The sequence below is a fragment of the Odocoileus virginianus genome, chromosome 2 (genome assembly GCF_023699985.2).
Source record: "Odocoileus virginianus isolate 20LAN1187 ecotype Illinois chromosome 2, Ovbor_1.2, whole genome shotgun sequence".
Classification (NCBI taxonomy): domain Eukaryota; kingdom Metazoa; phylum Chordata; class Mammalia; order Artiodactyla; family Cervidae; genus Odocoileus; species Odocoileus virginianus.
The window spans coordinates 72,560,058-72,587,725 of record NC_069675.1 but is presented as its reverse complement, the minus strand read 5'-3'; the positions used below and the strand labels follow the sequence as shown (position 1 = coordinate 72,587,725).

The 27,668-nt window shown below is 40.3% G+C and overlaps 1 long non-coding RNA gene across 1 annotated transcript in view; it reads right to left on the bottom strand.

The window, feature by feature from the left end:
* Positions 1-23,396: 23,396 nt before the first annotated feature.
* The window catches only part of LOC139037180 (uncharacterized), a 110,597-nt gene continuing 106,325 nt past the window's right edge, over positions 23,397-27,668 (bottom strand). The window contains exon 6 of the long non-coding RNA XR_011490027.1: positions 23,397-23,461. This is a non-coding gene — a long non-coding RNA (uncharacterized lncRNA). The remainder of the gene's footprint in view (positions 23,462-27,668) is intronic.

Here is a 27,668-nt window from a genome sequence, read left to right as displayed (position 1 = left end):
AAAAATTTCTGGAGTATAATGATAGTGAAGAATAGACTACCTTAGTTGCCTATATTGTCATTTAAATGCTCAACAGACGATCAGTTCAGTTCAGTCGCTCAGTCGTGTCCAACTCTTTGCAACTCCATGGATGGCAGCATGCCAGGCTTCCCTGTACATCACCAACTCCCGGAGTTTACTCAAACTCATCTCCATTGAGTCGATGATGCCATCCAACCATCTCATCTTCTGTCAACACCCCTCTCCTCTCGCCTTCAATCTTTCCCAACATCAGGGTCTTTTCAAACGAGTCAGTTCTTCGCATCAGGTAGTGAAAGGAGTTTCAGCTTCAACATCAATCCTTCCAAGGAACACTCAGGACTGATCTCCTTTAGGATGGACTGGTTGAATCTCCTTGCAGCCCAAAGGACTCTCAAGAGTCTTCTCCAACACCACAGTTCAAAAGCAACAATTCTTCGGTGCTCAGCTTTCTTTATAATCCAACTCTCATAAGCATACATGACTACTGGAAAAACCATAGCTTTGACTAGACCAACCACTGTTGGCAAAGTAATGTCTCTGCTTTATAATATGCTGTCTAGATTGGTAATAACTTTTCTTCCAAGGAATAAACGTCTTTTTATTTCATGGCTGCAGTCACCATCTGTAGTGATTTTGGAGCCCCCAAAAATAAAGCCTGACACTGTTTCCACTGTTTCCCCATCTATTTGCCATGAAGTGATGGGACCAGATGCCATGATCTTAGTTTTCTGAATGTTGAGCTTTAAGCCAACTTTTTCACTCTCCTCTTTCACTTTCATCAAGATGCTCTTTACTTCTTCTTCACTTTCTGCCATAAGGGTGGTGTCATCTGCATGTCTGAGGTTATTGATATTTCTCCCAGCAATCTTGATTCCAGCTTGTGCTTCCTCCAGCCCAGTGTTTCTCATGATGTACTCTGCATATAAGTTAAATAAGCAGGGTGACAATATACAACCTTGATGTACTCCTTTTCCTATTTGGAACCAGTCTGTTGTTCCATGTCCAGTTCTAACTTTTGCTTTCAGACCTGCCTACAGATTTCTCAGGAGGCAGGTCAAGTGGTCTGGTATTCCCATCTCTCAGAATTTTCCACAGTTTATCGTGATCCACGCAGTCAAAGGCTTTGGCATAGTCAATAAAGCAGATTTTTTTCTGGAACTCTCTAGCTTTTTTGATGATCCAGTAGATGTTGGCAATTTGATCTCTTCTTCCTCTGCCTTTTCTAAAACCAACTTGAACTTCTGGAAGTTCACACTTCACGTCTTGCTGAAGCCTGGCTTGGAGAATTTTGAGCATTACTTTACAAGCATGTGAAATGAGTGCAACTGTGTGGTAGTTTGAGCATTCTTTGGCATTGCCTTTCTTAGGGATTGGAATGAAAATTGACCTTTTCCAGTCCTGTGGCCACTGCTGAGTTTTCCAAATTTGCTGGCATATTGAGTGCAGCAGTTTTACAGAATCCTCTTTTAGGATTTGAAATAGCTCAACTGGAATTCCATCACCTCCACTAGCTTTGTTTGTAGTGATGCTTCCTAAGGCCCACTTGACTTCACATTCCACTATGTCTGGCTCTAGGTGAGTGATCACACCATCGTGATTATCTGGATTGTGAAGATCTCTTTTGTATAGTTCTGTGTATTCTTGCCACCTCTTCTTAATATCTTCTCCTTCTGTTAGGTCCATACCATTTCTGTCTTTTACTGAGCCCATCTTTACATGAAATGTTCCCTTGATATCTCTGATTTTCTTGAAGAGATCTCTAGTCTTTCCCATTCTATTGTTTTCCTCTATTTCTTTGCACTGATCACTAAGGAAGGTTTTCTTATCTCTCTTTGCTATTCTTTGGAACTCTGCATTCAAAAGAGTATATCTTTCCTTTTCTCCTTTGTTTTTTGCTTCTCCTCTTTTCACAGCTATTTGTAAGGCCTCCTCAGACAGCAATTTTGCTTTCTTGCATACTCTTCTTTATTGTCTAAACCCAGCATAGATGGTTCTCGTGGGGAAAATACTGAGGGAATCATTACTGTATAAACTTTCTTAGCATTATACAGTCCATCCTGAGGAAGATATGGCCTTTCCTTCAATTAATGGACTTTGATTCTGAGAACTAAGTCATACACAAAAGTTATTTAGGAAACTGTGACTTATCATTGAAGCAGCTGACATCAACCCTCTGCTTACCCATTTATATACACATTTATGCATATGTACAGACACATGTGTTGTCTGTTGGTGAACCATCATCTCATCTTGCCTCCAAGAGTCATAGGACCTATTTACGTGTTCTTGCCATAGATCCCTGTAAACCAGGGCTTCTAGCTGCAATTCTGACCTTAATGTAATATATAAAATGTAACCCACATTACATTACTCTGATGATTAAATGCTGTCACTGACACTAGCCTCCACATATTCAAACTTCTATTACCTTTATTGACCTTTAGGGAGCCCAGAGCCAGACTAGGCTACAGAAAACATTACTGAACTTATTGGAGTCACTGGTGTTGCATCCCCCCACCAGACACTTCTCATTGTCTCAGTGAAAGCAATGTCATCTGGGCTCACCCAAGGAACATAGCTATACTGTGTTCTTGAGCCTTATATAATAAATGGTTTTAAGCATGTTCTTGTCTTCAGGTATTTGGAGTCCGTCTTTAACATCTGCTTAGGTAGTTTTTGCATCTCCACTTCATTTAATGAGGGCCTCCTTTTGGCCAAATTTCACCACTGTATTAAGATAATTGGGGATTTCCCAGGAGGCTCAGTGGTAAAGAGTCCACCTGCCATTTCAGGAGATGTGGGTTCAATCCCTGGGTTGGAAAAATCCCCTGGAGAAAGAAATGGCCATCCATGCCAGTATTCTTGCCTGGAGAATCCGATGGACAGAGGAGCCTGGTGGGGTACAGTCCACTGAGCTGCAAAGAGTTAGGCATGACTTAGCCACTAAACAACAACATTAAGATAGCCGCAGGTGCCCCTGCATCTAATCAGAGACTGGAGCTACTTTTAAAGGGAAAAAAGGCAATGGCTGCAATTGGGAGTGAATATGGCAAGTTCAGTTTTGTGCCTGAGGAGTGTCAGCTTAAAGATGTGCAGTAACTAGTAAGATACATGAAACGAGCTAAGCAAGAAAAGTATCCAGGAGAACACACAGTAAGGAGATGGGATAAATGGGTCTAGTATGATTGAAGTCCTAGGAGTGAATGACATCAACCAAAGACACTCTTCACAGAGAGAAGAGAGTAGGATAAAGGCCAAGAATAGAACACTGCGAGAAACACCCTAAAATTAAGGTGAGTGTTTCCACAAAGGGGAGTCTTGCAGATCAGCCGGAGCAAACAATCTGGGCAGCTAGGAGGGAGTTAATGAAAAATGGATTGTTAAAAATATTATAAGCTGAACAACAGCAAGGAATAGGTACACTTTGAAGAGTCATTGGATACATAAGAAATTATGACACTTTGATTAAATTTACCAATACAGTTTCATTAAGTCTGAGTGTTCGGGGAAAAGGGTTATTGGAGCCTCTTAGCAGGGAGGGGGTAGTGCAAGATACTGAACACTATTTTTGTTTTGCTTTGTGTTTTGTTTTTGAGAAGCCTGGCTGCTAAGGAAACTGCAGGGAAATGAGAATATTTAGAAAGTATCTTTGATTCTGCAGTCAGATGTGAGAGAAAAAGAACCCCAACGGATAAAATGGATGATAAGAGTTGAAGAAACAGACCAACTCATCAGAATCTACAGAAAAAAAAAAGAAGAAATCAGGAAACCCCTGGAGTATTTGAAGTAGTTCTAAAAACTGAGCAATTCACAGCCTCAAGGAGTTTCCCCAATAATTCTTCAACATAAAAATAAATAAACCTTGCTAAAGATTGTGAGAAACATATAATGTATTAGCCCATCTTAGTAGTTAATGTTATACAGAAACTTTCAGCTTATTACAAAACACCAGTGACAATTTCCCTTTGAAAAAAATGCCAAGTACAAAACTACTCTGAATTTTCAAGAAACTGCAGTGGCCTAAATATCATTGCTTATGGTCTGTGAGGTCTATCCTTCTTCTTAGCACTCTTGATTTGGTCCATTTATCAATATGTATCCTGAGAGCAGCTTAGCTAGATCCTATTAGAATAGTGTTATACACAAACTGTTTCACAGAACATTATTTAATATTATATCCTTTTTTTTTTGGCAGGGGGCAATAATAATTAGCCATGTAAATATATATCAGTATAACCTGCAAGATCATCATTGAAGGCAGTATATGCTGAGGTGAGGGCTCAAATAGTACCATCTAAAGTTTATTTCTAGAAGTGTTTCTCTGCCCTGAAGACATCACATATTTTATAATCAGACAATTAAGATTAAAGTGCAACTCCTCCTGTTCTTTTTGCTACAGTTCCAAATAGCTCACTGTTAATTTGTGTTTAACATGTTATTTTTCCTCATTTTTTTTTCTATTTCAACTGTGTTACTGTAAATGTTTCTTTCATTGCGAGCACTTTCAAATATTTTAAAAGTAGAGAGACTATAAATAATACATACATAAATGCATTAAGGATAAATGTAGTGTCAAACTTAAGTCTGAGAGAGGGTTGCCTATCACAGTCTCAAAGACTTTGATAAAGTATCGTTTGATAGGGGTTGTATAGAACTATAGGAATTAGGACCAATCTATCTTCAGCCCTGCAGGATAAATTCACTCCAAAGACTAGACTCATAAACACTCAGGAATTGTTAAGAACCCAGAAAATTCCTTCCAAACAGGTATGAGTGCAACGAATATACACATTCACTCCCTAGCAACCAAGACCACAGAAATCCATAGAGGTCTTCTATGTACAGAAAGAAAAGTAAGAAGGTAAAATAACTGAGTACACTCAAATGTGAATTCAGATGGAGACCTCTGATTGCACCAATTCCTTCTTCAAAGCAATATTGTAATGTCCATTTTCCTGATATGTGCCTAGAGGGCTCAGAGAAAGGGCATACATCCTATTATTTTTAAAATAATTTCAAGGACTTCAGATGGTAGAGGGAAAAAAAAAACTAATTGTATAAAGATAAAGCCTCCAGAGAGTTTTGTTGATATTGCCTTCATGGAAGAGGAGTTTAAGACACAGTGATTATTAAAACAGGAAAACTCATCCACGCTCTCATTAAAGTAGATAACAAAATGATTTTGCTTAGAGCAACAAATGTGAAATCTCTTAATTTTCTTCCTAAACCATGTGACTCTTTAGCAGCTTAGATAAAAGAAGCAGTTAGAGCAGATGAGCATCAGATCTTCTGTTAATGCAAAGTAAATTGAATTCCAGAGAATCTTGGTTCTTTCAAGTTGGCTGAGGGTGCCACAGTTCAATACAAAAACCATTATACTTACTTACCACGCTACAAAGTCCTCCAAATCATTTATAAGGGCTGAGCCCTAACGAATGGCCCCAAGCTTGCCTGCTTCATTGCCAATAAATCCAAGCCCTCCTCAGACATTATTGAATTGTTCTGGCAGTCATACACACTGTATGTCTTCTTTCTCCTCTGTTTTCAAATTTTATAGTCAACTTTTCTAGTTAATATTTTTTCTCCTTTTCTTTAACTGCAACAACCCTTCTTCTGGCCACCAAAGTTCACATTTCTACAATGCTTGGTGCATACACTGGGGTCGAAGCATGTTACCCTCCAATCAACAATGGTCTGTTGGGAAAATCCAGTGACAGATCCTAATGGAATTCCACTAACTTCTCCTCATTTCATACCTGGAAAACTCTCCATCAGAATAATTTAAGCTTTCACTCCATCCTGAGCATTCGTACTATAGGACTGGTTCTCTGCTCTAGTGCCAGGAGAATGGACATGCCTGGATCACTTTCATTTCCACTTACCCAAGCTAACCAACCAGAATACCAAAAGTAATCCAAATAGAGCAGGGTCCCCAACCTCCAGGCCAAGGACAGCACCTCCTGTCAGATCACAGTGGCATTAGATTAGAAATGAAGTGCATAATAAATGGAATGTGCTGCGATCATCCTGAAATCACCTCCTCCCACCCCCTGGTCTGTGGGAAAACTGTCTTCCATGGAAATCGGTCCCTGGTGCCAAAAAGTTTGGGGACCTCTAAAATAGAGGATAAACCACAAAACATTTACATTTAGTTTTGAGGATTGTTATAAAATTCTTTATATCATAAAATATGACTATTTTACATTTGAATGTCATAGTCCTTAAAGGGACATCTAATGGGATGGAAGCAGACTGATTGAAACAGCACAGTTTGGATCCTGGCCATCACAAACCTTTGAAGGGAGATACAGCTGGTATACTGGATTACCCGGGTCAGCTTGGTATTACTGCACCTGCTTAAGGCTTGGGATTACATTTCCCTGAATTCCTCTTCTATGCCATTTTGGGTTAGGGCTGGTCACTGAGATGAATTCATATGAGATTCTTAGGGTGATCAAGCACTCTGGTTTGCCCAGGTTGTCATGGATATAGGACGTTCACTGCTAAAACTGGGGACATTTTGAGCAAACCAGGATGGTTGGTGACCCTTGATTTGAAAAACAGAAGTGATGCCATGATCATTACTCTTGGAAAATTGTGGGGATCCAAGTGATGATGAGATGCAGGGGTTTCAGCAGGCTCAGCTTGTCCCTGTTCCTCTCCTCTCCTGATTCCAGTGAAGTCCACTCAGTCTCTGGACCCTGATTCCTATAGGTCAAATCCAGCAGAAGATGCCTGACTGCAAACTCATAGAGGTAGCATTCCCACTGGGGCAAGGGTGGGCATACAGGCAGCAATTTCGAGAGAGAGAACTGCTCCTCCAGGTCTTCCCACAGGCCCCCCTCCTGTGGTTCTACTCTGGTAGGCAGACAGAAGTAATGTTCCCTATGTTTCCACAAGCTCTGACTTACCTAACTGCACCAGCACTCCAAAGAGCACTAGTTATTGTTTGATCCCCTCTCACCTTCTAAAGTTCACTTCCCAGTTTCTCCTCCTTCTAGATAATTCATCCTCATAATATTTGTAAGGGCTCAGCTTCCTGACTGAACTCTGCCTGACCCACCTGAGTACCCAGTGACTGTAACTGAGTACCAAGCAATCAGCATTGAGGAGTCAGAAGCATCAATCAGGAGCCTAATGACACAATCAATAACAGTAACTAAATGTAGCTGCTTTTTCCTCAAAGTTAATCCCACCTCTTCATCTCCAGTTTTTTTTCCATAAAACTCATTCCTTTTAATTTTATACAAAGGATCATAAGAGACTACTACCAGCAGCTCTATGCCAATAAAATGGACAACTTGGAAGAAATGGACAAGTTATTAGAAAAGTATAACTTTCCAAAACTGAACCAGGAAGAAATAGAAGATCTTAACAAACCCATCACAAGTAAGGAAATCGAAACTGTAATCAGAAATCTTCCAGCAAACAAAAGCCCAGGACCAGATGGCTTCACAGCTGAATTCTACCAAAAATTTAGAGAAGAGCTAATACCTATCTTACTCAAACTCTTCCAGAAAATTGCAGAAGAAGGTAAACTTTCAAACTCATTCTATAAGGCCACCATTACCCTAATTACAAAACCAGACAAAGATGCCACAAAAAAAGAAAACTACAGGCCAATATCACTGATGAACATAGATGCAAAAATCCTTAACAAAATTCTAGCAAACAGAATCCAGCAACATATTAAAAAAATCATACACCATGACCAAATAGGCTTTATCCCAGGAATGCAAGGATTCTTTAATATCTGTAAATCAATCAATGTAATACACCACATTAACAAATTGAAAGATAAAAACCATATGATATCTCAATAGATGCAGAAAAAGCCTTTGACAAAATTCAACATCCATTTATGATTAAAACTCTCCAGAAAGCAGGAATAGAAGGAACATACCTCAACATAATAAAAGCTATATATGACAAACCCACAGCAAGCATTACCCTCAATGGTGAAAAATTGAAAGCATTTCCCCTAAAATCAGGAACAAGACAAGGGTGCCCACTCTCACCACTACTATTCAACATAGTTTTGGAAGTGTTGGCCACAGCAATCAGAGCAGAAAAAGAAAAGGAATCCAGATAGGAAAAGAAGAAGTGAAACTCTCTCTGTTTGCAGATGACATGATCCTCTACATAGAAAACCCTAAAGACTGTACCAGAAAATTACTAGAGCTAATCAACGAATATAGTAAAGTTGCAGGATATAAAATTAACACACAGAAATCCCTTGCATTCCTATACACTAACAATGAGAAAACAGAAAGAGAAATTAAGGAAACAATACCATTCACCATTGCAACAAAAAGAATAAAATACTTAGGAGTATATCTACCTAAAGAAACAAAAGACCTATACATAGAAAACTATAAAACACTGATGAAAGAAATCAAAGAGGACACAAACAGATGGAGAAACATACTGTGTTCATGGATTGGAAGAATCAATATTGTCAAAACGGCTATACTACCCAAAGCAATCTATAGATTCAATGCAATCCCTATCAAGCTACCAACAGTATTTTTCACAGAACTAGAACAAATAATTTCACAATTTGTATGGAAATACTAAAAACCTCGAAGAGCCAAAGTAATCTTGAGAAAGAAGAATGGAACTAGAGGAATCAAACTGCCTGACTTCAGACTATACTACAAAGCCACAGTCATCAAGACAGTATGGTACTGGCACAAAGTCAGAAATATAGATCAATGGATCAGAATAGAAAGCCCAGAGATAAATCCACGAACCTATGGTCACCTTATCTTCGACAAAGGAGGCAAGGATATACAATGGAAAAAAGACAACCTCTTTAACAAGTGGTGTTGGGAAAACTGGTCAACCACCTGTAAAAGAATGAAACTAGAACACTTTCTAACACCATACACAAAAATAAACTCAAAATGGATTAAAGATCTAAATGTAAGACAAGAAACTATAAAACTCCTAGAGGAGAACATAGGCAAAACACTCTCTGACAGAAATCACAGCAGGATCCTCTATGATCCACATCCCAGAATATTAGAAACAAAAGCAAAAATAAACAAATGGGACCTAATGAAACTTAAAAGCTTTTGCACAACAAAGGAAACTATAAGCAAGGTGAAAAGACAGCCCTCAGATTGGGAGAAAATAATAGCAAACAAAGCAACAGACAAAGGATTAATCTCAAAAATATACAAGCAACTCCTCCAGCTCAACTCCAGAAAAATAAATGACCCAATCAAAAAATGGGCCAAAGAACTAAACAGACATTTCTCCAAAGAAGACATACAGATGGCTAACAAACACATGAAAAGATGCTCAACATCACCCATTATCAGAGAAATGCAAATCAAAATCACAATGAGGTACCATTATACGCCAGTCAGGATGGCTGCTATCCAAAAGTCTACAAGCAATAAATGCTGGAGAGGGTGTGGAGAAAAGGGAACCCTCTTACACTGTTGGTGGGAATGCAAATTAGTACAGCCACTATGGAAAACAGTGTGGAGATTTCTTAAAAAAACTGGAAATAGAACTGCCATATGACCCAGCAATCCCACTTCTGGGCATACACACCAAGGAAACCAGATCTGAAAGAGACACGTGCACCCCAATGTTCATCGCAGCACTGTTTATAATAGCCAGGACATGGAAGCAACCTAGATGCCCATCAGCAGACAAATGGATGAGGAAGCTGTGGTACATATACACCATGGAATATTACTCAGCCTTAAAAAGAGATGGATGAAACTGGAGCCCATTATACAGAGTGAAGTAAGCCAGAAAGATAAAGACCAATACAGTATATTAACGCATATATATGGAATTTTAAAAGATGGTAACGATAACCCTATATGCAAAACAGAAAAAGAGACACAGATATACAGAACAAACTTTTGGACTCTGTGGGAGAAGGCGAGGGTGGGATGTTTCAAGAGAACAGCATCGAAACATGTATATTATCTAGGGTGAAACAGATCACCAGCCCAGGTTGGATGCATGAGACAAGTGCTCAGACCTAGTGCACTAGGAAGACCCAGAGGGATTGGGTAGAGAGGGAGGTGGGATGGGGGATCGGGATGGGGAATACATGTAAATCCATGGCTAATTCATGTCAATGTATGACAAAAACCACTACAATATTGTAAAGTAATTAGCCTCCAACTAATAAAAATAAATGAAAAAAAAAAACTCATTCCTTTTAATTTTAGCATTTATCACAATTTCTGAATTTTGTATCTATTTGTGTGATTATTAATTTAATGCCTGTGCTTCCTTACTCCCCCACTGAAGGCTGGAATCACATTTGTGTTTCTCAATACCATGTCTAGAGACTGCAAAACACCTGGCACATAGTAGGTGCACCATAAAGTACAATGAATATGTTTAAATGAATAAATTTAAAGAACTGCAATTTGAAATCTAGGATACTAGATTTATTCTTTAAGTATTAACCACAATGTGTATCTTGAAAGAAGGAAACAAACAATTCTCCAGGTCTAAATATTGAGAGCCTTTTTACATTCCATCAGTAACATAACCCATGACCAGGTAAATACTTGTCTTCTTTATTTCTCCCCACAAAGAGAATCAATTACAAACTTCTCTGTTAATCCCCTAAGTACAATGTGGAGTCCATTAAGGGCTCAGAAGTTAGTAACCCTGGAATAGAGTGATGTTTATACTATTAAATGAATAATGGCTCCATATTGTCTCGAAGAGGAGAAATTTCCTGGGTTGCCATTTGGTTTGTTTGTTGGTTGGTTTTAAATCATTTAACAGGTCAGAAAGATGCTCTGCCTGGCATGAATACTAATGTTCCAAGAAGAGGACAGTGGAGCAGTGGGCTGCAGTAAAAGTTAGTAACAGTTTGCTTTCTGGCTGTCACTTTGGGATTTTGCCTTCAGTAAACTTTTGGAAGTCACTGTAATACTGTAACATTAACGTGTATTAAGAGGACTTAAAGTGCTGTCTATTCCCCAATCAAGAAGACACTGGGTAAATTTGCCAGTCCATCCAAAACACGCCTCTACAATGAGAAGTGCAATTCTGGAGGCCAAATATTTGCTAAGTTCAGTTTCTATTTCATTTTCAGAACCAGTGCATTTTGGATATATCACTCATACCTTCTTAAAACCAACATTCATAAATACTCTCCAAGTATTAGCCAGAAGTAGAGTTTTCTCACTGTATCCTAGGATCCGTGCATCACCCAATCTCTAAGACATCTCCCCTCTCACCTAAAGTCCCAGGAAAGGCAGGTGGACATGCAGGATGCTAACAGAGACTCTACAAGAATCCCAATGAACAAGCCAAATTCAGCAGTCACCACATTTTCTTTACTGAGACAGGGAAGTCAGCCTCAGAAAGTTACCAACATCCCATGATGATGGGGTCTATGAAGCAACCACTGAGCCTTAGAGGAAGGGTGACCCCCTGAGGAGCAATCCAAACACCACATAACTGGAGACATACGTAAAGAGAGGGACACATGTAGGATTTTCTTTCAAAATAAAAAGTGGGAAGATGAAAGCAGTACCATTTCTCAGGGCAGTGTTCTCAATGCCAAGGGTAACCTACTCTGTGCGAACCGCAAGTTACCTGGGGGGATGGAGGCAGGGAAGACAAAAAGATGCAGGGAGTGGCAACTTGGCAAAGTTGGGTTTGTTATATGGTTACCCAGCACCTGGACCCCTTTGCTAGACTAAGTCCTGGTCACACCTGCCTCACATAGTAGAAACCAGGATAGAACCAGAGAGCCTCCATTTTCCTGCCCTTGGCAGCTAGGTTTGTGGTATATTACCTCACCTCGGCCAATCAGATGTTCCTGCCTGGGATACTGGATCATAACAGAGTAAAAAATAAAATGTAGGGACAGTTGAGAAATTGTTCAGTAGGAAAGCAGAGTGGTGCCAGGACTGTGAGCCACGGGGTGGAACCTGAGGTCCTAGGGCAGTGGCAGTGAATGTCCAGTGCCAGGCAGCATCTGAACCCATTCATTCTACAGCAGGACTTGTTTCAAACAGGGCTCTGTTCCAGGCTGTCCTTCCAAATGCCTCACCAGTCTTAGTTCCTGCTCCTCTTCCAAATCTGGTTCTCCAGCCTTCACTGGATTCAGAGATAATATATTCCTCGTGTTTGATTTTACCAGAGCAGATTTGTGACTTTGCAATCTGGCAGTGGCAGTTATGGAGAGGCAGAAAAAAAGAAAAAATCTAGAGAAGATAAATGAGGTCCAGCACTGGCTTAACTGCTTGATGGCTCTGTGGCCTTGGGCAAGTCAATCCCTTCACGAGAGGTCAACTTGATTATTCTATCATAAAAGCACATTGTTTCCATGTTACTCTCTCCATTCATTCCACCCTCTTCTTCACCCCCTGTATCCACAAGTCTGTTCTCTATGTCTGCATCTCCATTGCTGCCCTGCAAATAGGTTCATCAGTAAAAACTTTTTACATTTCTATATGTGTGTTAATATATGTGTTTCTCTTTCTGACTTACTTCACTCTGTGTAATAGGCTCTAGGTTCATCCATCTCATTAGAACTGACTCAAATGCATTCCTTTTATGACTGAGTAACATTCCATTGTATATACATATACTACAGCTGCTTTAGCCATTAATCTGTTGATGGCATCTAGGCTGCTTCCAAGTCCGAGCTATTGTAAACAGTGCTGCAAAGAGCATGGCGGCATGGGGTGAGAGGTGGCAGGAAGGTTCAGGAATGAGGGGGCATATGTACACCTATGATTCATCTTGCTATTTGGCAGAAACAAATACAATACTGTAAATCAATTATCCTTCAATTAAAATATATATTTTTTAAAAAAGCACATTGGACTAGATAGTTCTGCTGCTACTATAGTATAAGTGCCACCTTTTGTTCAGTACATTGTTATTGATGACAAAGATGATGTCTTTAAAGTTCTCCAATGAATTAATTCAATTTAACAAATCTGTGGAACACATATTCTGTGCCAGGCAGCATGCTAAATGCTGGAAATACAACAGTGAATAGATAATCCATGGTTTCTGTCTTCCTGAGGTTCACTAGTAGGACACAACAATTGCCAGCCTGTTACCATGGGGTAGGGCAAGCATTTGGCTCTGATAAGGACATAGTGTGCTTAGACAACAATGAATGGAGCCCTACTCAGACTTTGGGAATCAAAGGAGTTTCCCCAGAAATTGTGACTTCCAAGCTTCTTTGGCAAGGACTGAAGGATGAGTTAGAAAGAGTGAGGAAGGGCCTTCCCTGGTGGTCCAGTGGTTAAGAATCCACCTGCCAATTCAGGGGACACAGGTTTGATCCCTTCTCCAGGAAGATCTCACATTCCTTGGGGCTACCAGGCCCACGAGCCACAACTACTGAAGCCCACAGGTGTAAAGACACTGCGATGAGAAGCCCACACAACACAATGAAGAGCAGCCCCTGCTCACTGCAATTATAGAAAGCCCCCACACAGCAGTGAAGACCCAGCACAACTAAAACTCAACTAAATAAATAAAATTTAAAAGAAAAGAAAGAGTGGGAGATAAATTGATCCCTACCTAAGGGACAATACTGGTATCAATAGTCACAAGGAACTAAGATGGGGTCATGGTCAATGGGATGAAGATATGATACTAATGATGTTAAAGCAGTGGCAGGTACTAGACCAAACTGTACTAGGCAGACCATATGTGTGTTTTATTCTAAAAACTAGGAGAATGTTTAGAGATTCACATCTCCTCCCTCCCTTCCCCCCCTTCCCTTCACAGAGGCAAGAAAGTAAACAAATGTGTTTTAAAATGATTTTCAGCAACAAGGGTTGAATGAAAACATATTTTCAGAGTTAACCAGAAAATTAAATTAAATTGCCCATACCTTCAGACTCTGGTTCCCTGAAGTTTCTCTGATGGCAGTGTTGAATCTGTTCCTTGGGAAACACACATCTGGCCCTCACTACTAAGCTTCTCAGCACTGCAGAAAACTCACCTTTCTGCTCACACTTGAGTTATCTGATGCAGATTTTCAAAAATGACTCATAGATTACAAAGGCATGAAACTGACAAGGAAACCTGCTGGACAAAGCAATTCCAGCACAAGCTTCTCTGGGTTCCCGGGACCATCTTTCACCCAGAGAGCACTGCATTTGAACAAACATCCACTCATGCTTTGATCCTCAGAGCAGATAAGAGTTTTGTTACTAGAGAAGCAGAAGTAGTTTCATTAAGAGTTAATTTTTTCCAGTTTTCCCCACAATGCGCTCTTCAGAAGGGCATGGAACCCCTAAATCTACTCTAAGTTACTTGATCTCAATGTTCTTAGATTTCCTCACTACTCATTGAGTTGTCTTCCTTGACAACAAGACAGTCTATCCACAGCCCTCCCAACATCTGACACTCAGAACCACACCCCAATAAGACCTGAACTGGCTCAGTGCTACAGCACAGCTGTCTCCTTAGCCCTGGACTCTGCCTTTCTAGTGATGGAGCTGGCTTGTTCTGGTGTTTTTGACATTCACATCACACTGTGGACTCCCACTGAGCCTGCTGTCAATGAAATCTCTAAAGCTTCATCCCAAGGATTGCAGTTTAGCCACTTCTCCCCCACCTCGTGTACAATTTGACTTCTGAACCCAAGTGCAGGACCCTCCATTTATCCCTATTAAATTTCATCTTGTTAGATTCAGGCTATTGTTCCAGGCTGTCGAAATCATTTTAGATCTGGGCCCTGTCGGCCGTCTCCCTCTCTGCTTTATGCCATCTGCAAATTTGATCAGCATGCTTTCCATGCCTTTATCTAAGTCATCAGTGGGCAGGTTGGGGAGACAGGAGCAAGGACATGACCCTCTAGGTCCCTGGAGATTGCTCTGCAGGTCATTGGTGATCAGTCAATCAGCATTCATGGAGTCCTGTCTTTTATCCAGGTTCCAGTTCACTGAGCTATATCATCACCCAGCCCACATTTCTCCAGCAAGTCCACCACAGCACCAGGGGCTACTTTGTCAAATGTCTTGCTGATATCCAGATACGCCTTGCTAGATCAGATCTCGATTTAATAATACAGAGATACTGGGTACAGAAAATCTATGAGCACTACTGAAAATATTGATAAACACTGTGTTTGTAGAGCTGGGTTTTTATGACAGGGTAGTTAACTATTAGAAAATGAGTTCTTTAGAGCTAGCAACTCTGCTTTGTTCACAGCTGCTCTTCCAGCACCTAGGGCATTGGCTAATGACAGGAGATACTCAAATATCTATAAAGTTACCTCATCAATGAACATATCAATAGCTTGGGGTTAGCTGTCACCTAACCAATTCAAAAAGTAAAAATATTTGTGGATTTCTAAATGAAGAAATAATAAGATAGGATGTTGGATCTATGTCCTGTCATCTAGACTAGGGTTTGGTAAACTATAGCCCATAAAACAAATCAGGCCCACTGCTTGGTTTTATAAATAAAGTTTTTTTCAGAACATAGACGTGTTCATGAACTAACATATTGTCTATTGATGACTGCTGCTATGCTATCACAGTGGAGCCCAATATTTGTGACACAACTGTGTGGTCCATAAGGCTGAAAATACTTACTCTCTGACTTTGTACAGAAAAAGTTTGCTGACCACTGACCTAAGGAATTAAATCTAAACTTCTGATATCTAAGATTCTCCATAGTCTAACTTTCTGCTAATTTTCTTACTTACTGATCAGGATTAATGCTCTGGAAAAAATATTCCCAAACATATCATGCCTATTATTTTCTGTGCTTTTTCCCCACTGTTAGATATAATCAGAATGTCCTGTCCCCCTATCTAGGTCTTTTTCAACGTTGCACATCTACACACATAAAAAGTAAAGAAGTGAAAGTTTCTCAGTCGTGTCTAACTCTTTGCAACCCCATGGACTATAGCCTGCCAGGCTCCTCTGTTCATGGGATTCTCCAGGCAAGAATACTTGTGTGGGTAGCCATTCCCTTCTCCAGGGGATCTTCCCAATCCAGGGATCAAACCCTGGTCTCCTGCATTGCAGGCAGATTCTTTACCAGCTGAGCCACCAGGGAAGAACTAACTGTACACAAAATAAACACAACAGGGCAGCAAACCTTTGCTGAAGTCTACTGTAGACTGAGCACCATATTAGACTCTTTATAATTATCTTCACAATACTAGCATGTAGAGGCTTTTTTTTTCTATTGAGAAAACTGAGGAATTAAGCAACTTATCCAGTGATTCATAGAGAATAGAAGGTGTGGCTAAAGTCTAAGATAAGGTTTGTCAGAATTCCCTTGTAATTTGGCTTGGTTTCGCTCATTGCTTGTTCACAAATAAGCCACTTTACAAAAGGGGAGATGGAACATATCCAAATTTCCAGAAAACTTGATTTGGGGATTGGATAATCAAATCAATCTTTTTTAGATCTTCCATTGATGTTTAAGTCAGCCGAAGTCAATTTTATTTTGAAAAGCCATTAACTAGCATGACTTTAAACAATAAAATCAATTCAGAAACTATTCATTCAGTTAAAATCTGAGATAGCAATATTAAGGCAATTGTGTTTGAACTACTATCCTCAGAATAGTCCATTCATATCCCTAAATCATACTGTGCTCTTCACTCGGACAGCTCCCATCCCATCTGCCAATGCACAGATGGGCTGGTCTGTGCACATGAGCTTTCCTTTCCATGCTGTATGTAACAGCGACACTGACGAACCTTGTGTGTTAGGAACCTCTCATGTTCTAACACAGTTCTCCCTCACAGGATCTTTGGACAGGAGGGAAAGTGACCGGTATTATCTAATCAGTTTCTATTTATGTCTCTCCTCTTCAAATCACTTCTCTAGCCCAGGCCAGTTCTTTTCCTTCCACTAATAACTAGGTTTGAGCTTTCCCTTAAGATCATATTTCATCAGCTCCTGGCACATCTCTTCTGCTGCTGATGCCACACTGATCTGCTTTGGCGAGTTTCCAGATCTTCTTCTTTTATCACCTTAGTGACTAAATCCTAGCCAGGCTTTTCTCTCTGTCCCTGACCCTTCCATATGCCCCTTTCCCCCACAAGCTTCAGCATCAACTACCTGGCCAGATTTAATTTCTTATCCATGTCTATTCAAGCAGACACTAAAACAAAAATAGTATTTCCCTGGAAGGAGCTTCCATTCCCCATGGCCAAACTTAGTACAGCTCTCACCATCAGGAAGAGCTTTCCAGGGTTAGGCTGAATCCCTTGGGAGGGCCTAGAGAAACAGTGAGACAGATGCAGAGAAAGAGGTGGGGGAAAAGTCTTATGGGAAGGCACGTTTTGGATCTTCAGGGTATTTTGTTAAATAAACACCACAGGGTAATTTGGTATTTATAGAAGGATGAAACTCAACCTTAAAGATGATAGCGTATCAGCAGAATTTAATTATTCCCTAAGTCTCTGCTGTACAAGCAAGTGCTCATGTGACAACTTGGGTGCCTCCTTCTATGTGGTACCTTTTCTCTCTTCCCCTGAAGGCGCTTAGAGATGGCTTGTGGATGGCGGTGAGTGCACATCAGGAATAGAAACCATCTCCCAGACACATCAGTTCTCAGCAAAAGGGAATCTGTGTCAGGTTCATGTGCTTAGCCAAGGGGCACTAGGGAGAACTGATCAGAAGGCCAGTGTTACAGGGTACCAATCTCTGCCAGCACAGACCATCTTAAGTTTCTTAAGTGTGAGGGCTTCTGAAAGGAAGAATCTACAACCTAAAGCTCCCTTCTCCTGATACTGTACTGCTGTTTGATGGGGACCGAAAGGATATTAAAGGAAGGCAGAATTCTTTCTCTCCCTAACAGGGCAATACCAGAAGAACATCCGCAGATTCTCAGAAACCCTTGGGATCCTTTCTGGGCTAGAAGACTCCTTAGTTGAAGGACTGGAAAAGAGCTGCAGTCTCGGCAGGCACACACTCTTCTGTCTGAGGTCTCTAGTATCTGACTCCAATTAAGGATCCACAAGCAAGGCTACCTAGGATGCTGCAATCTGGATGGAGCCTGCTCGAGTCAGAGTTTCAATAAACATCCTACACCACATTCACCCTGGACACCTCCTCCTGAGAAGCACCACAGTTTTTGAGTGGATTCGCAATGACTATGCTGTTCTGCTTCCCTGAAATAGAGTTGCAGTATTGTAGTTCCATGGAAAGTTGCTTATGTTTAATTTCATAAGTAGGTCAAAAAATAGAACTCTTCTAGGGATGATGTAAGCTCTGGACAAATCAGCATGATATTTCTTTCAGAATTATAATTCATAGGGTTAGGAATTTAAGATTTGTAAACTAGACCAATGACTTCACATATTGGATCACGGTTTTCCCAATGGAAAGATAATGGGCGGGGGAGTGAAATGACTGAACATTAGACAAGGGACTCTTCTGCCTACAGCTCCTATCCCTAGCAATTGCCTTCCTGTAGCTTGTTTGCTGAAAAGCACCACCATGCCTCTAGTGACCGAACACACTGAAAATGGTCCTTCATGTTCTTCTCTGCCCACGTATCACCTCAAATCAAAGCAACGGCTACAAGCTATTGACCTGTGTATTTCTTGTCCCCCACCTTGCTACCTGCAAAGCTTCTACCTTGATAGCAAGTTCCTTACCATGCCCTCCTGGTTGGATAAAGTGATCACCTCTGTCTCATTACAGTTTATCTACTCTCCTTACCCAAGTCCTAAATACCTTAACACTTCAAATCCACATCACAGAGAAAAAAAAACCATGACTTCTCTTATATACAAAACTTCCCATGGTATTTCTCTGCTTTAAACAATTCAAATTCATTTTTATAGCTATAAAATAAAGTCCAAGTACTTCCTCAGTTCCACTGTATCCCCAGAATCTAGCTAATTTATATGTGATTTGCACTCTGGGAAGGAGATGATACACACACACACACACACACTTAACTTTATGGACAATCAGGCACATATTTATTCTTTTTTTTAATTGTTCAAGTTTTTTAAATGTATTTTTATTTTAGTATAGTTGCTTTATTGTGTTGTGAGTTTCTATTATATAGGGAAACGAATCAGCCATACATATATCCCCTCCCTGTTGGACTGCCTTCTTCTTCAGGTCACCACAGAGCCCTGAGTATAGTTCTCTGTGCTATACAGTAGGTCCTCATCAGTTATCTATTTTATGCACAGTATCAGAAGTGTATATGTGTCAATCCCAACCTCCCAATGGCTCCCAACCCCCGTTCCCCCTCGGTATCCATACATTTGTTCCCTACGGCTGTGTCTCTAAATCGAACATTTAGATTTACATTAATTGTAGATTCACAGGCAGCTTTAAGAAATACTACAGAGAGATCTTTTACACCCTTTACAGTTTCCCCCAATGGTGATATCTTGCAAAACTGGAGTACAAAAAGAAATCACAATCAAAATATTGGCAGTAACACAGTCAAGACACAGAATATTTCTATCAGCACAAAGATGCTTTTATTGTTCTTTAATAGACACACCTGGGCTTCTCAGGTGGTGCAACTGGTAAAGGATCCACCTGCTAGAGAAGGTGGCATAAGAGAGGAGTGTTCCACCCCTGGGTTGGAAAGATTCCCTGGAGAAGGGCATGGCAACCGCTCCAGTATTCTTACCTAAAGAATCACATGGACAGAGGAGCCTGGTGGACTCTAGTCCATAGGGTCAGAAAGAGTCAAACACGACTGAAGTGACACAGCACACAGGCACAGCCACACCTAACTCTCACCCTTCTGTTCACCAACCTTTGTCTCTAATTTCTAGCAACTACTAATCTGTTCTCCATTCTGAAATTCTGTAAATTCAACAGTGTTATAGAAATAAAATCATACAGTATACAACCTTTTGGAATCTTTTTTCATAAAGCATAATTCTCCAGAGATTAAAGTATTGCAGATATCAATAGCTAGTTCCTTTTTATCACTGAGATGTATTCCACAGTATGGATATGCCATCAATTTTTAAATCATACATTTGGTGAAGGATATCTAGGTTATTTCCAAATTTTGGCTATTGCAAATAAAACTGCTATGCACATCCTTGTATGAGTGTTAACATAAATTTTAATTTCTCTGGGTAATTGTCCCCCAGTCCAATTTCTAAGCTGTATAAGAGTTGCTCGTTAAGTTTTAAAAGCAACTGCCAAACTGTTTTCATGAGTGGTTGGACTATATTATATTGACATTAGCAATATATGAGTAAACCAGTTTCCCTACAGCACTGCCAGAATTTGGTGTTATCACTATTTTTATTTTTAATACTAGCTATCCTATTTTTGGCATTTTTAAAAAACATTTTAATTGGAGGATAATAGCTTTACAAATTGTGTTGGCTTCTGCCATACCACAACATGAATCAGTCTAAAGTATACATATGTCCCCTTCCTCTTGAGCTTCCCTGCTTCCCTCGACCCATCCATCCCTCTAGGTTGTCACAGAGCACCAAGTTGAGCTCCCTGTGTTATACAGAAACTTCCCATTAGCAATCTATTTTACATATGGTAGTGTACATCTTTCAATGCTACTTTTTCAGCTTGTCTCACCCTCTCCTTCCCCAACTGTGTTGACAAGTCTCTTCTCTAAGTCTATGTCTTTAGTCCTGCCCTGCAAATGGGTTCATCAGTATCATGGGTATGTAGTAATATCTCACTGTGAATTTAATTTGTATTTTCCTAATGGTAAATATTGGTGAATAATCTGTTCTCATGCTTGTTATTTTATATCCTTTTTGATAAAATATCTGTTCATGTCATTTGCTCATAGTTTTCTTGAGTTTTTATTTTAACTAATGAGTTGTGAGTTATTTATACACTAAATAACAAATCTTTACAGGATATGTGGTTTGCAAATATTTTCTCCCAGACTGTTGCTTATCTTTTAATCCTGTTAACAGGGGTTTTTTTAAACAAAAGAAAAAAATTAATTTTTGATGTGATCTAAATGATCAGTTTTTGATGCAATCTAATTAAACAATTTCCCTTTTATGAATGGTGATTTGGGGTCACATCTAAGAGTTCATGTCTAGCCCTAGATTTCAAAATTGTCTTTTTTTTTTCTAAAAGCTTTATAGCTTTACGTTTTACATTTAAGTCCGTGATCCATTTTGAGTTAATTTTTTTTATAAGGTGTGAAGTTTGCATCAAAGTCCTTCTATTCTTTTTCCTTCATCCTTTTTCTTTTTTTGGCCAATGGATGCCCAATCACCTAAGCACCACTTGTGGAAAAAGCATAGCAGGTACTTTTGAATGGTAGCCTCTCCATCTACTCTTTGCTTTGGCTCTCTCAGGTGAGGCCTCTGTTCTCTGACTTTCATGATGTCTTACCTCCTCCCTGCTTACCCAGACTTCCAAAAGTCTTCATTGTAGCCTTCTATCAAGGCCATGGTGTCTGGAGCATCCCAAGTGCTCAATGTGTCTTCAAAGATAAAGTAAGAACATCCACAGGGGCAGGACTATACATCTCAAAAAACCTTCAATAATTTCAACAAGAATTACCCTCTGTACAGCTTGCTTGCTTGCCTTGCCTTCTTCCCCACCCCCTTTGCACAACCTTGACCTCAAAGAACTAAAGAGATACCACCATTGATTATATATGACAACTCACTTGCAGAAACAGGAGTTTTAATCTAACATGTCTGGATTTCCCTGGACTTGATTCCCCAATTTCACAGTACATCACACTGTGTCCTAGTTCCTTGTTTACTATTTTAGTTTAAGGCTACCATATTGAAAGAATTTGTCATGCTCGGATATCTGTCCCACATAATAAGCAAAGACTTGTTTGTGGGCTAATGGAAGAGAATACACGAAACCACCTGGGCTCTCTTCTGCCTTCTGCATATCCTAATGGATCATATATGTCACAGCTGTACTCACAGAATACAAACAACCCTCATTTAACATCATTTAAACCTGTGTGAGCTTGAGGTAACATTTCCACATAAGGGTGTCAAGAGCCATTCTTTCCCTGACACATTCTTGAAGGAAACAGTTTAAGTCAAGATACCACGTGGAGACAAGGTGATTACTCAGACAATCCTCTGGGATCTCTTGGTCTGGCCATCGCACTATTCAGTCCCTTAGGCTGTAAAAACATGGCCTCTGAGGTCAATCTTGAATCAGTCTATGCTTGTCTCTGGTTTTATTTCACTAAATCCTGGATGTGGTAGAGCACAGAGCTGAGAGGACTCTTAATCCACGGGTTCATTTTAATGGGCCCTAGTATTTCTGTCCCTGTCCATTCTGATTCAATGTCAGTATCATCAATGAATTTGATCATACTTTCCCTAAGGCATTTTAAGCAAATTAGGCTTTTTAAAAAAATAATAAAACGCTGACAAATGAAATGTTTAAAAATAGGCATGGTGCTGATTCTGAGAATGTGTCTGGAGTATGTGTATGAAGAGTGGAATAGTCTCTGTCAGGTTTTTTTTTTATGCTTTTCCATGACCTTAAACATTCTATAGCTATTAAGAGGTGCCATTCTTCATTTTTCAAGCTTTTCAAACATTTTTTAGTGCAACTATGTGGACGATTCTGCTGTGGATGCTAGGTGGGTGGAGGAAGGTAAATATACAAGATAATTCCCATCCTTCACTTTCCAACCTCTTGAGACTCTTACCCTTTAGCACTTTTCCTAGGAAGTCTCCCCCTGATCACTATTACACACAATTGTTGTCTTCTTCAATCCCTGCATAAATTTGTGCTCATAACAATTATGTGGCTTATGCAAAAGCTTTCCTGGAAACCCTCTTGTACAATGTTTATGTGGCATTAGTGATTTAGCATCCCTGGTAGAATTTCTATCTCAGTCTTCCTCCCCCAGCCCCCATCAATCACAAATTCTCCATAAGCACAGGGTAGTTTTAGTTCCTCTACAACTGACAATATGAATTTGAGGTGTAAAAAGTTTTATCTGCATTGACTATCTGGTCAATCTTTCAGTTAGTTCATTCTATTAATTTATTTTGTATCACTGGAAGTTAAACAACTTTGTTTACAAAGCCAGCTGGAAGCTAGTAACAAAACAGAAATTCAGAGCCCCAGTGAGAGGCCTTCACAGTGCATCACTTGGTTACATCAGCCTCTCAAGCTTTCAAAATTATATGACCTATTTAAAAATATTTAGCAATTTCCATTGCACTTAATTGCACTTTCTGGCATTTGGTAAGGAAACTGCCACAGTCACAGTAAGTTTTTTCAGTGTTGCCTCATAATATAATCTTGTAAAAGCATTAAAAGTAATCGTTGGGGATCCAAATTTACATTTAAATCAATAGAGCAAAATGCTACCAATGCAAATTATTTAACTGAGGTACAAATCAGATAAACTGTCATCTCTAATCTAGAGCTAAGTTTTCATTTATTTAGGCAATAAAAGAAAATCATCACAACTTTCCCTTCTGCCTAGCCCATGGACAGTTTCTCCAGACATAGTGATAAGATGGATCCCAGCTTCCAAACTGTTAAAATTTGAAGATAAAGTATGAATCTTAGAATCAAGAAATCATCGCATATTATTCTGGCTCCTCAGTAATGCTCCAGACAGGAGTGTGAAAAACCACAACACCAATTAATTCTGGTAGAAAATAAAGTACAGGAATTTCCTGACAGTTACTCTTGCAAATAGTCCCATCCTTATTTATATAGAAAATATTTAGATTTAAATAGTGTTTAGATAGAAAACACCCAAGTAAAATACTTTCAATAATTGTGCCAAAAACACTTTCCTCTGTTCCAGGGTCCATTTGTGTTTTCTCTGCTACTTGTAAATTTCGTCATGTTTTAAAATTATGGTGGAATAAGCAGTAGCTTTGGAGAATGGAGTTGAAAAACAAAAAAAAAAAACCCTGAGTTTGTATGGGATGGGTACCTCGTCCCAGCCCTGTGCATTTATTTATTTCTCTGGGCTTCTGCCCCATCAAGTATAAAATGAAGATTTTAAAAAGCCTACCTGGAAGGTGCATTGTGAGTTCTGCAAAACATTTCGTATAGAACAGGGCTCAAAACATAATAGCTGCTCCATAAATGGTAGTTTAAGATAACATGTATTCCCTCACATACATTTTTTTTTTTAATCACTAGATCTGGGATGAAAGTAAAAGTGTTGGTCACTCAGTTACGTCTGACTCCTTGTGACCCCAGGGACTGCAGCCTACCAGGTTCTCTGTCCATGGGATTCTCCAGGCAAGAATACTGGAGTGGGTCGCCATTCCCTTCTCCAAAGGATGTTCCCAACCCAGGAACTGAACTCAGATCTCCAGCACTGCAGGCAGATTCTTTGCCACTGAGCCCCCAGGGAAGCCCAGATCTAGTATAAGAATAGTAATTTGATTTGAGATTATAGCACAATAGCCAACCGTAGCTAAGTTAAAGACATCTTTTTGAGCATTTAATTGGCTGGGTAACAGAATTAAGCTTGAATGATCATCAGTGTATGTAAAGCCTCACCCACAAATCATAATGAGGGATGTACTTCTTCACGTGTTACATGTATTTGCTTTCTCACAGCCATTCCAAGTTCCCTGGGGAGATAAAGCCAGTTAACAGCCCCAGGAGGAGGACAAGAAAGTGCATCAGGAGGGTCTCCTAACATTGTCTGTCCTTACCAAACACCTCCCCAGTCGGTAGACATTTGTTTCTGGGGACAAGGGAGGGTGCATGGACAGAGGACCAAAATTAACAGAAGTCACCAATAGCACATGAGAACATACTTAAAAACGTACATCCACATTGGTACCAATATTCCTTTTCCCTCTTACATTAAAGCAGTTGACCCTATCCCAGGGTAAAGCCAACTCCTTCACCTATTATTACATTTATTTTTGGCTGTGCTGGGTCTTCGCTGCTGCAAACAGGGGCTCCTCTATGTTCCTGTGTGTGGGCTTCTCGTGACAATGGTGTCTCTTGCTACAGAGCGTAGGCTCTAGGCCTGTGGGTTTCAACTCTGCAGCATGTGGACTCTTCCCAGACCAGTAAGTTGAACCCATCTCCCCTGCACCAGCAGTCAGTGTCTCAACCACTGGCCCACCAGGGAAATCCCTCTTCCCCTGTGTTTTGATTCTTTATTATGGTGCCCATCTCTCAGCTCATATAACCCATATATACGATTATGCATGGTATCTACTTTTTCCATGAGAGCCTTTATTTAACATCTTAATTATAATAATTTTAGACTCTTTCCTGATGAATCCAACATCTCTGTCATATCTGAGTCTGGTTGTGAAAATTTGTCTCCAGAGAAGGTGTTATCTTGCCTTCTGACCTGACTTGTAATCTTTGGTTGAAAGCCAGGGTTGTTTAGGGTAATAGGTAGTACAGTGAACAGGCCTTTGGTGTGAGGACTATAATAATCTGGCTAGGAGGTGGGCTCTGATTAATATTCGCTGTCACTAGAGACAACAGATGCTTCAAATTCCTCTGATAAAATTGTTTTCTCCTCCCTCTCAGCTTGGGAGCTTCCCCATGTCCTCCTCAGACAGTTTGTGTCCTGCCGCTTTCTCTCCTGTAATCCACTGTCCCCAGCCTCCTGTGGTGCCTGGGTAAGGCGTGGGGGGAGGGAACATTCTGGACTCAGTCTTTAGTGGGCCTGAGTCCAAGGGTGTGGACTTCAGGAGTCTGTCTGTCCTCCTAAGACAGACTTTTCGCCACTGTTCCCTTCGCTTTTCAGCTACAGCATGTTCAGTCTGATTATTTCAAGCCCTTTCCCCTATGGACCAGGCTTTATTTTTCTCTTAGGCAAGAGGGCTGGGACAGGAGGCCATGAGGCGTGGTTCCCGTCCCGGAGCTGGAATAAGGTTTCAGAACTGCCCTCTGGCCAAGTCCTTCACCCAGGAGATCAGTCCTTTCCTTGGGAGAAGCGTCCTCGAGGGTTTACCATAGCTGCCCTTCCCTTCCCTCATCCCTGCCTTGCCAAGACTACATGAGGAGCTTTCTCCGATCCTCCCCTTGAAAAACGGGGGTGACGGGTGTCGGGGGGCGGAGGTGGTTCCTGCAGGAAAACCCTGAGAAACTATGAGGCACTTCTCACTCTCAGTTAGCCTGACTTGGACTCCAGGAATTTGACAAAAAGAAGCAGGGTAGCGTTCCTACCAGCTTAGGGTCCCAGCGGCGTCCACTCCAGGTTAGATCTCAGGTAATGAACCTCTCCAGATGCACCTGACTCTATTTCAGGGCGGGTGGCTAGCGCAATAAGGTTAGGTCTGATTGGACCTCACCGTGTAACGGTAAGCCTCTGATTGGCCCAAGAAAGTCATTAATTTTCAGCTTGCAGAGCATTTGCTCATTCTAAGGACATGAGCATGTGCCTGCCCCCTCAGTGATGCCCGACTCTTTGCCACCCCCAAGGACATGAACCATGACTGCTAAACTCTTAACATATCAAAGTTGAGACCAGAAATCTCTCCTCCGTGTTTTGAATCTTATCCATCTTGCCTTCTCAGAACCAGACCCCAAACCACTTGTTTCTAATCATGACTATGCGTTCGAATCTCCTGAAAAGCTTTCACTCTTGCTACTTACTGGGCTTCACCACCGCCCGCCCGCCCCTCCCCCCCCCACCCAGCGCCCCACCACCATCTAGAGGGTCTGATTTAATTAGTCTGAGGCTGAAAGCAATTGCCCAAATGAACATACACTTTTCAGATGAGAGTTATTTTTTCAAAACCTGAAAGCTGATCACATCAGTCCATCTGCTTAAAACACTCCAGTGGCTGCACATTACATTGTTCTTTTGAAAAAGAAAAAAAAAAAAAATCCTTATGTGGTTTACAAAATTCTGTACAGTCTAACTCATCACCACCCACCCCCACATCAATTTTTCATACTAGCCCTCTTTACTTGGCAAAATTCCCTGTGTTCCCTCTCACTACATTCATTCATTCCACACATATTATTGAACACCTACAGGGGCCTAGGCAGTGATTGAAGGTATAGAATATACAGCAAAAACCAAAAATTAAAAATTTTAAAAAAAGAACTAATTGCCTGTGCCTATGGAGCTTAGATTTTTGTAGCTGGGAATATGGATACTAAACAAACAATGTTGTAGCTCAAGACCTAAAATTAAAAATGCTGTTAAGTTTAGGTGCAGTGTTGCACAGCAAATCTCTGGAATTTATTTATGTTACATAACTGAAACTTTATTCCCATGAATAGTAACTCGTCATTTCTGCCTTCCTCCAGCCCCTGGCAACTACCATGCTCCTGTCTGTTTCTATGAGTTTGACTATTTTAGACACCTCATATGGGTGGAATCATGCAGTATTTTTGTTCTGTGATGGGCTTCTTTCACTTAGCATAATATCTTCCAGGTTCATCTGTGTTGTCACATATGGCAGGATGTGTAAGGCTGAGTAATATTCCACTGTGTGTATATACCACATGTTTATCTATTTATCTGTTTGTGGATATAGAGGCTGATCTTGGCTCTTGTGAATAATGCTGCTGTGAACATTAGGGGCACAGATAAATCTTTGAGATCCTGATTTTAATAATTTTGGATATATACCCAAAAGTGGGATTGCTTGATTTTATGGTAGTTCTACTTTTAGTTTTTTGAGGAGCATCCATACTGTTTTCCACAGTGGCTTCACCAATTCACATTCCAGTATACAGGTTCTAATACCTCTACATCCTCACCAACACTTATCTTGTGTTGTTTTGATAACA